The sequence below is a fragment of the Dasypus novemcinctus genome, chromosome 6, assembly GCF_030445035.2.
Source record: "Dasypus novemcinctus isolate mDasNov1 chromosome 6, mDasNov1.1.hap2, whole genome shotgun sequence".
NCBI lineage: Eukaryota > Metazoa > Chordata > Mammalia > Cingulata > Dasypodidae > Dasypus > Dasypus novemcinctus.
Genome location: NC_080678.1, coordinates 97,947,096 through 97,955,435, shown reverse-complemented (window position 1 = coordinate 97,955,435; position 8,340 = coordinate 97,947,096). Strand labels below are relative to the sequence as shown.

The following is an 8,340-nucleotide window of genomic DNA, read 5'->3' as shown; positions in this document are numbered from 1 at the left end:
TCACTGTAGTGACTGAGAGGGAACAGACATCTTCCTCCCTGTCAGCTGTTTTAAGTGAAAAGGGATGGGGAACCAGGGGGCTTTTCTTCAGGAATTCAGCCAGTAAAGCCCACATTGAATCTCAGCTGTGGCCAGACCAAAACACAGGAAAGCCAAGACAAACACCAACGAGTGACATCTGCTGGCCAGTCTGGAAATTATATGGACAAAAACTACTTTTGTTTCTCTCTGTGCCCTGAGAGAAAGTCTGTGCCCCATTAGTGAGTCCATGGCCCTATTTTGATAACTTAAGCTGGGCAATTTTAAAGACTTAGAATAAGTTGAACAAAATATCAAAGAAGAGCTGTGGGGGAAAAAAAAACAATAGGCAAGAGGGAGAAATTGGTCATCAGAGCAAATTCACCAACATTTTCAGAAGCCTAGACATCAGAGAAGAATTACAAGTCATATTATGAAACAGGAAGAGATGGCCCAGTCAAAGGAACATACCAAGAATCCTGAAGACATACAGGGTTTAAGATAATCAGCGACAATCATAAACTCTCCTAAATCAGTTCAAAGAATTGAGAGAAAATATTACTAAAGAGATATGGTATTAAAAAGACACTGGGAGAGCACAAAGAACAATTTGAAAGCCTGCAAAGGAAAGTAACAGACCTTACGGGAATGAAAGACACGATGGATGAGATAAAAGTGTGTTAGTGTGAGCCTCTGCACCCATGGTCCTATGGTCAGTCACATGATGATTGCGCATGTCTCTGGCAGCCGTGGGTTCCAAGGCTGAAGAGAAAAAACTGTGAGGTGGCTGCGGCCATGGCAGGAGAGAGAAAGAATCAACAAGCAGTGGAAGGGAAATTACTGTCAACTGACTGCTGGGGAAGAAGATGTTGTATTTTTGTGGCAGGAATCTGTGGGATCTGTAATAGAAATGATGGCTGGTTGTGGTGAAATTGGCCACTCAGTAAACATGTTTCCAATGAACAGGAATGCCGAGTCCTGTTCTAATACCGCACTATCTCTAGCTGCCCCTGAATGTGTCCTTTGTCTGCAAACGTGTTCACCCAGGCAGTCTGCCTTGCAAACATGTTTTCTATCTGTGCTGAAAATAAATTCCTAAGGATTTCCTTTACAAACTAACCTTGTTGTTACAAGAAGAGGAAATGGTGAAAATGTGTGGTATTATGAAAGGGATGCATGCTTTCTCCAAAGATAAAAAGAACACTGAAATGCTGATTTCTGGGTTTCTCTATGTTGCTGATCTTGAAAATTTGGTTCAGTGTAGGAGAAATGAACATGGGCATTGCAGGAAGATTAAATAGGATATCATAGATGCCAAAGGGTGTAGCTGGACTTGGGCTGGACTGTGACTTTCCCACTGCAAACTTAGCAAGAGAGAGCTCTGCTGATAGAAAGGACAGTATATTAGCACAGAGGGGAGCTTCAGTTCAGCCTCAGTTGTCCAGAGAAGTGCTTGCATCAAAAGGTAGTGCTGCAGGCTTCCTTAACTGATCAGCTACTGCTCCTAACTTCAGTAGATGGTCAGTTAACAAACCCTGCAGCAGCATCCTCTGATGCAAGCACTTCTCTGGACACCTCTTTTGCTCATTTGCAACTGAGAGGAGACAGCATCACTGAAAGGAACCATAGGGGAGAAGGAGAAGAAGATCAAGAATCAACATCTTCAAGCAGGGGACCAGCTCCAAACATCCCTACTGAAGAAAGCAAATCAGATGCCATTAGTGATAGTGAGCATGCATCTGCACTTGATGCATAGCACCCCTTGAACCAACAGAAACTTTTGGTTTCTAATATAAATCAGATAGTAATTGGTAAATCAGATCGTTCAGGAACTGATTGCTCAGTAGCAGGGGGGTGCAACAGTGAGTGTCAGAGTCAGATCTAGAATGCCTGATGGACAGTGCACAGTAACTGAAGTTAAAATAAATATAGCTTTCAGCCCCATGCTCAAAGCTGATATGGTTATCTGCAAATTTCTGCCCATGTAACATTATACTCAACCTAATAGTATATTTTGGGAGTGGGGATGGGAAGATAGACCTATAAGTAAAATGTCTAACATGTCTCTGTTGAAAAATTTATTTAATGTAAGGAATTTGGGTGTTAATAGTTGAGAGCTGTTTGGTAATAACCCAGTTTTCTTGAGGTCTGCTTATTTTATAAGAATAAAATATTTTTTCTTCAGTTCTTTTGACCAGTGTGTGTTGTTATCTGTGCATTAAGAGACCTCATCTGACTCTTGCATTGTGTGTTATTTTTTTGCTTGGATTGACATAAAATCATTCATAAAATTTGGTATCTTTGAGATATTTGGTAAGAGTATGAGCAGGAAGCTTAACTTAATGTGAGAATAGATGTGAATTTGGGATTTTAAAATAGATGACTAACAACCATTTTATAGAAAAGTTACTGAAATGTAAATGTAAAGTAAAGTGCTAATACCTTATGCTTTGGGATTTTGTCAGTAATACACTTCATGGCATTCTCATAGACTTTGCTGTCTAGTCCTTGTAGTTCTGAGGTTTCTCTCAATCTGCATTATTCTTTTGATTATGAAATTTATAATTTAATAAATTCCACAGTTTATTAAAAAATACATTAGAGGCACATATGAGTGGATTTAATTTGCTTGAAGAAAGGATTAGTGATTTCAAGGACAGAACATCTGAACTGGAAAAGACAGGAAAATAGAAAGAGAATGGAAAAAATGAAACAGGATCTCACAGAATTGAAGGATAATGGGAAACACACAAACATATGCAATATCTGCATCCCAGAAGAAGAAGAGAATGGAAAAGGGGCAGAAAGAGTATTTGAGGAAATAATCACCAAAACTTCTCAATCCTTAAGAAAGACATCAATATCCAAGAAGGACAGTGCACCTCAAACAGAGTAAATCCTAATAGACTTATCCTGAGATGCCTACTATTCAGAATGACAAATATCAGACATAGAGGTTTCTGAAAGCAGCAAGAGAAAACCTAAGCATCACATACAAGGGAAACACGATATGATTAATTGCTAACCTCTCATCAGAAACCATGGATGTGAGAAGAAAGAGGTATGATGTACCTAGTACTAAAAGAGAAAAACTACCAGCCACGAATTCTATATCTGGTAAAACTGTCTTTCAAAAATGAGGGTTAGTTCAAAGTCTTCACAGACAAACAAAAACTGATAGAATATGTTACCAAAAGATGAGAATTACAAGAAATACTAAAGGGAAAGCTGCAGCCTGAAAGGAAAAAAACAAGGATGAGAGATTTGGAGAAGAGTATAGAAATGAAGATGATCAGGAAGGATAAATTAAAGGATCAATAGACAGACAATAATAAGCTATGACAATAGAAAATCAAAGGAAAAATGGATGAAATAAGTAATGTCTTTATGGTAATAACATTGAATGTTAATGGTTTGAACTCCCTAGTCATAATACAGACTGACAGAATGCACAAAAAATATATAACCAATCTATTTATTTTCTACAAGAGACTCACCTCAGATGTAAGGACACAATGAGGTTAAAATGTAAGGCTGGAAAAAGATATTCCATGCAAATAGCAACCAAAAGGGAGCTGGAGTCATGACACTGATATTGGACAAAATAGATTTTAAAGGCAAAATTGTTATAAGGGATAAGAAGGTCAATATATATTGATAAAAGGAAAAATTCACCAAGAAGAAATAAGTGTAGTAAATATTTATGCACCTAACCTGAGTACCCCAAGATACACGAGGCACACATTGCCAAAACTGAAGGGAGAAACAGATGTTTCTACCATAATAGTTGGAGATTTAATACACCACTCTCAGTACTGGATAGGACATCTGGACAGAGGATAAATAAAGAAACAGAGAACCTGAATAATATGATAAAGGAACAAAACAGAATAGACAGCCATAGAGCATTGTACCCCCAAACAGCAGAATACACATTCATTCAAGTGCTAATGGATCTTTCTCCAAGATACACCATATCTTGGGTCATAATACAAGACAATAAATTTAAAAAGATTGAAATTATATGAAACACTTTCTCTGATGATAATAGAATGGAGCTGGAAACCAATAAATATATAAACAACAACTCTTAAATCATCAGTGAGTCGAAGAAGGAACTAGAAAAAGAACAGCGACCTAATCTCAAACTAAGCCAAAGGAAAGAAATACTAAAGATCAGAATAGAAATAAATGTAATTGAGGACAAAAAACAATAGAGAGAATCAATCAAACCAAACATTGATTCTTTAAGAAGATCGACAAAATCAACAAACAATTAGCTAGACTGACAAAGAATAAAAGAGAGAAGGCACAAATAAATAAATGAGATGGGAGCATTACTACTGACCCTGCAGAAATAACTGAGATCATGGGAGAATACTATGAATAGCTGTAGGCAAAAAAAAAAACTACATTTACAACTTTGTTGCAGACATCATGAATAAATTAAAGAAGTATGGCTTCTCCGAGCTGCGGGCCCCTTGGGGTGTGTGAGGTCAGCCCAGGCCAGGCAGAGCACACATCCCTTGGAGCCTCCAGGGGCCTGTACATCCCTCGGGTGGGAGCCCCGAGCCCAGGGCTCTGAACCAGGGCAGAGGACAGATGGACAGATGCCAGTGGATGCCCCCTGTGGTGGCCGAGGGGTGGTGCCAAGGGGGGGAGCTCAGTAAAGTCCATCCATGGCCAGGACAGGGAAGTGGTGACCAGCTCCCCAGAGAGGTCTAATTGTTGGAGGAGGGGTGATGGGGGAAGGGAGATGGGGGAGGGGAAGGAGGGACAGAGTTGCAAGAATATCACAGTAGAAGGGAGACGCCTCAGAGATGCGAATGCAGGTCTTGATGTCACTGCAGGTGTGTGCAGGTGTGTGCAGGTGTGCACAGGTGTGCACAGGTGTGTGCATGCATCTTCTGGGGTGTTGGGCTCTAGGGGTGGGCAGAATGCCATCTTGGCACCCGCTCTTGTGTGAAGCCTCCAAGTCCTTCACTCAAGTTGTTGGAACTGCCTGGTGGGGAGTGGGCCCAGACGTGAGACGCGGTGGGGAGGGGGCAGCTGGGTGGGGGCCCGGCCTGGCTGCCTGGGCATGCGGCTTCCAGCTGTGAGCGGCTCTCACAAGGTGCTTCCTCACAGCCCGAAAATGCGGATCTGCTTCATCACCTTCGACTCTCAGGGCTACGTGTCCATGGACCTCACGTCAGATGAGTAAGACCCCCCTGCCCTCGGTGGACCTGGAGGCCCCGCAGGGCAGTGAGGAGCGAGCCCCAGCATCAGGCTGGCCCTCACTCAGGACCCGGGTTCCTTGGGGATGCCTGGCACCTGGCACTGTCTCCCCCAGTGTTCTCTCCTCACCCCTTCTCCTGTCTCCCTTCTGTCCCGAGCACCCACGGCAGCATGTCCCTTCATCAAAGTCTCTGAAGAGTCCAGGGACCCAGGGGGGCTGGTGGAGACTCGTGGGTGTCCTGTCCCAGCCCTGCCTGTGCTGTGAGCCCAGCTCTGTGCCTGCTCATCCCCCTCTAGATTTGGGGGGGGCAGGGTCCGAACCAGGCGGGATGATGGGGGCAGTCAGGGTGCTGGAGCAAAGGGTCCGGGGAAGCCAGAGTGGGCCAAAAAGAGGAGCCCAAGGGCAGGTTCCCACAGGCATGGGGCGGGCATAGCTGGGGGCACGTGGTGGCCTGAATAGGGTCACAAAGCCTGGGAATGGGGCTGGCAAAGTGCCTGGTGCCCGCAGGGTCCAGGCACTTGGGGCGCCAGTGCTGGGGCCCCATCCTGAGTGGAGAGCCCAAAGGAGCCTTGGGTACATGTCAGCCTGGGGGTGGCACCTGGGGGTGGAGAAGCACGCTGCCTGCACCTTGTAGGGAAGTCAGGGCAGCAGGGGAAGCAGGAGGCAGTACCCAAGGGAGGGTGCTGTGGGGGGGGGCAGGCCTCCCCATGGTGCTCCAGGAGGAGCTGAGGGCTGATGCTCTGGGCAGGGGTGAGAGCATGGAGGGGGAGTGGGTGTCCTGTGGGTTTGGAGATGGGAGGAAGCAAGTCTTGGAAGGCCCCTGGGTGGGGCCATGGTGTCCAGGGGAAGCTGGCTTGGGGTAGGAAGCCCCCCCCCAGGCAGGGCGGCTGTGGGAGCCATGCAGGAAGGACACATGCAGGGAGCCCCGAGTCCTCAAGCAGCAGCCCTGGGTGCGCATGGCCTGCAGCAGAGCTGGGGCGGCCTGGGACTGGTGCTCCCACAGGTGCTCCCTGCCTGAGCTGAGGAGGGTGGGCAGAGGGGCGGGGTAGGACCTAAAGGATCCCTGGACTTGAGAGCAGAGGGAGCCCGAGCCCCTGGGGGTGTGTGGAGAGTGTGTGGCTACAGGCAGCAGGTGCAGGGTCCTGGAGGGTCTGTTGTGGGGGCAGAGGCTAGAGCTCAGGGACTGGGTGGCCCCTGCTGGGGTGTCAGGAGAGTGAGACCAGGGAGGGGGGGTCCTAGCGGAAGAGGCACCTGCAGGAGGAGGGGCTTACCCAGGGAGGCGGAACCTGCACACCAGCCTCCAGGGGTCCCAGCCCCACCTCCTGGGCTGGGCGGGCCTGTGAGGCCGCCCCCACTGCCCCCCCTCTGCCCACAGCCCACCCTCCTCCCAGCTTTCGGCCTTTCTCCCGCAGCAGCCCAGGAACCCTCTTAGGCCTATTTGCTGCTTCCTCTAGCACTGACACAAGCATCTAGTGGCACTGAGCTCCCCCCCAGGGGGCTGCTGAACAGGGGAGGGGGCGGGCAGTGGAGAAGCAGGACGAGCTTTCCCAAACTCAGCCTCCAGTCGGCCGCCTGCCGGGGGTCCCCCAGGAGTTCCACGGAAACACTGGTCCCTTGTGAGTGCTGCCTCACAGCTGCACGTGCAGGGATGCCCCCACTGTGGAGTGGACGGTCAGAGGCAGGGCCCCTGGGGCTGGGGGCTGGGTGCTTTGGGTCAGGGATGCACCCAGCAAGCCAGGCCGAGCCCATGGGGACAGCGGAGTTCTGTCTGCATGTGAGATGCAACCGCGTCTTTGCACATCCACGCAGAGCCGCTGTGGGAGGGCCACGCCCACCTCCACTGCCTTCTCCATGTTGCGTTTCAGAGAATATCTTCAACAAGGTCTTCGGAGACTCATGCGTGAGCGTAATCTGGTGTCATCTTCCTACGTGAATGAAGGACTAGAGAAGGTACAGCTGCTGGAGTCTGGGGCGTTCATCCTTCTGTATCACGTTCTTGGGGGGCTCCTTGCTCATCTAACCCCCTTGTCCAACATTTCCTTCTTTTGTTGCAGGCAAATATGATGATGAGAAAATCCAGCTCTCAAGGTAAGCCCCCTCCTGCCCTCCGTGTTCTCAGGGGTCGAGGGCAAAGCCGGGCTTGGGCATCAGTGCATTTGGGTCCCCAACCCTCCCCCACATTCTAGCTCTGAGCTGGAGGAAGTTCCTTACGGCCTCAGAGTTAGAATCCTCCTCTGTACAAGGAGGCTAAGATAATACCCACCTCGCCTTTATGAGAACTAAGGTACCTGCCTGCACCTTTGGTCTTGAGAGGCTGGAGGTGCATCCAGGTGAGGCCACTTCCCTCTCTGACATGCACTTGGGAAAAGAAAAGGAAGCAGCCGAGGGCCCCACACAGATGTAGGGTTTGGTTTATGGATCTTCTCGATTGCCACCTTTTGTTGCTTGCTGCACCCTCTGAGCTGCACTGTGGCTTTCAGCTCTTCTTCCTTCCACCCTGTGCCTCCCTCCCTGATGGTGTTGGGTGCTGTCCTCAGACCAGGAATGACATCCTTCCAGGCTTCTCAGGGGGCTGCACTGGGGTTTGCAGAGCCCTTGGCTGGGTGCATGGTCCCCTGTCAAGGGCCTTGGCCAGGGGCCCTGGGGCCCAGGACACGGGCAAGAACCCCCAGGCCAGCCCTGATCAGGGATCCCTTACCCTAAACCTGCAGCCCACCCATTACAGCAGGTCAGCCTGTGGTCTCCCTGCCGTTCTGGGGTCTTGCACCTGTCAGGTGCACGAGATGGGTTTCCCTTCCTGGCACAGATGGTACCATCTGGTGAGGGAGGGTGGGGCAGCCCAGCAGGAGGGCCCTGTGGTGGGCTCAGTCTCCTGTCTGCCAGGTGGGTCCTGGGCTCAGGCCCTTCTCTGCTGAAAGCCTGCAGAGTAGGGTGGCTGGCACATGCGCCTCCCATGAGCTGCCCACGCCTTGCCTGTGAGGACTTGGTGTGGGGCACTGGGCCGTGTCCCGGCATAGGCAGCCCTGAAGATCTGCCGCCATGGCTCCCTGGTGCACCCCATGTGCCATTCCCAACTGGCCCCTCTTTGCTTGTCCTCCAGGTAG

The 8,340-nt window shown here is 49.1% G+C and overlaps 1 long non-coding RNA gene and 1 pseudogene across 1 annotated transcript; both read left to right on the top strand.

Annotated features, from left to right (window-relative positions):
• The first annotated feature begins 1,190 nt into the window (after positions 1 to 1,190).
• On the top strand, positions 1,191 to 2,006 carry LOC101414641 (E3 ubiquitin-protein ligase RNF146-like; annotated as a pseudogene).
• Positions 2,007 to 5,166: 3,160 nt separating this feature from the next.
• LOC131278992 (uncharacterized) lies at positions 5,167 to 7,327 on the top strand. The gene is made up of 3 exons (XR_009186339.1): positions 5,167 to 5,217; positions 7,102 to 7,186; positions 7,291 to 7,327. It is a non-coding gene; the product is annotated as an uncharacterized lncRNA (long non-coding RNA).
• The last annotated feature ends 1,013 nt before the right edge of the window (positions 7,328 to 8,340 follow it).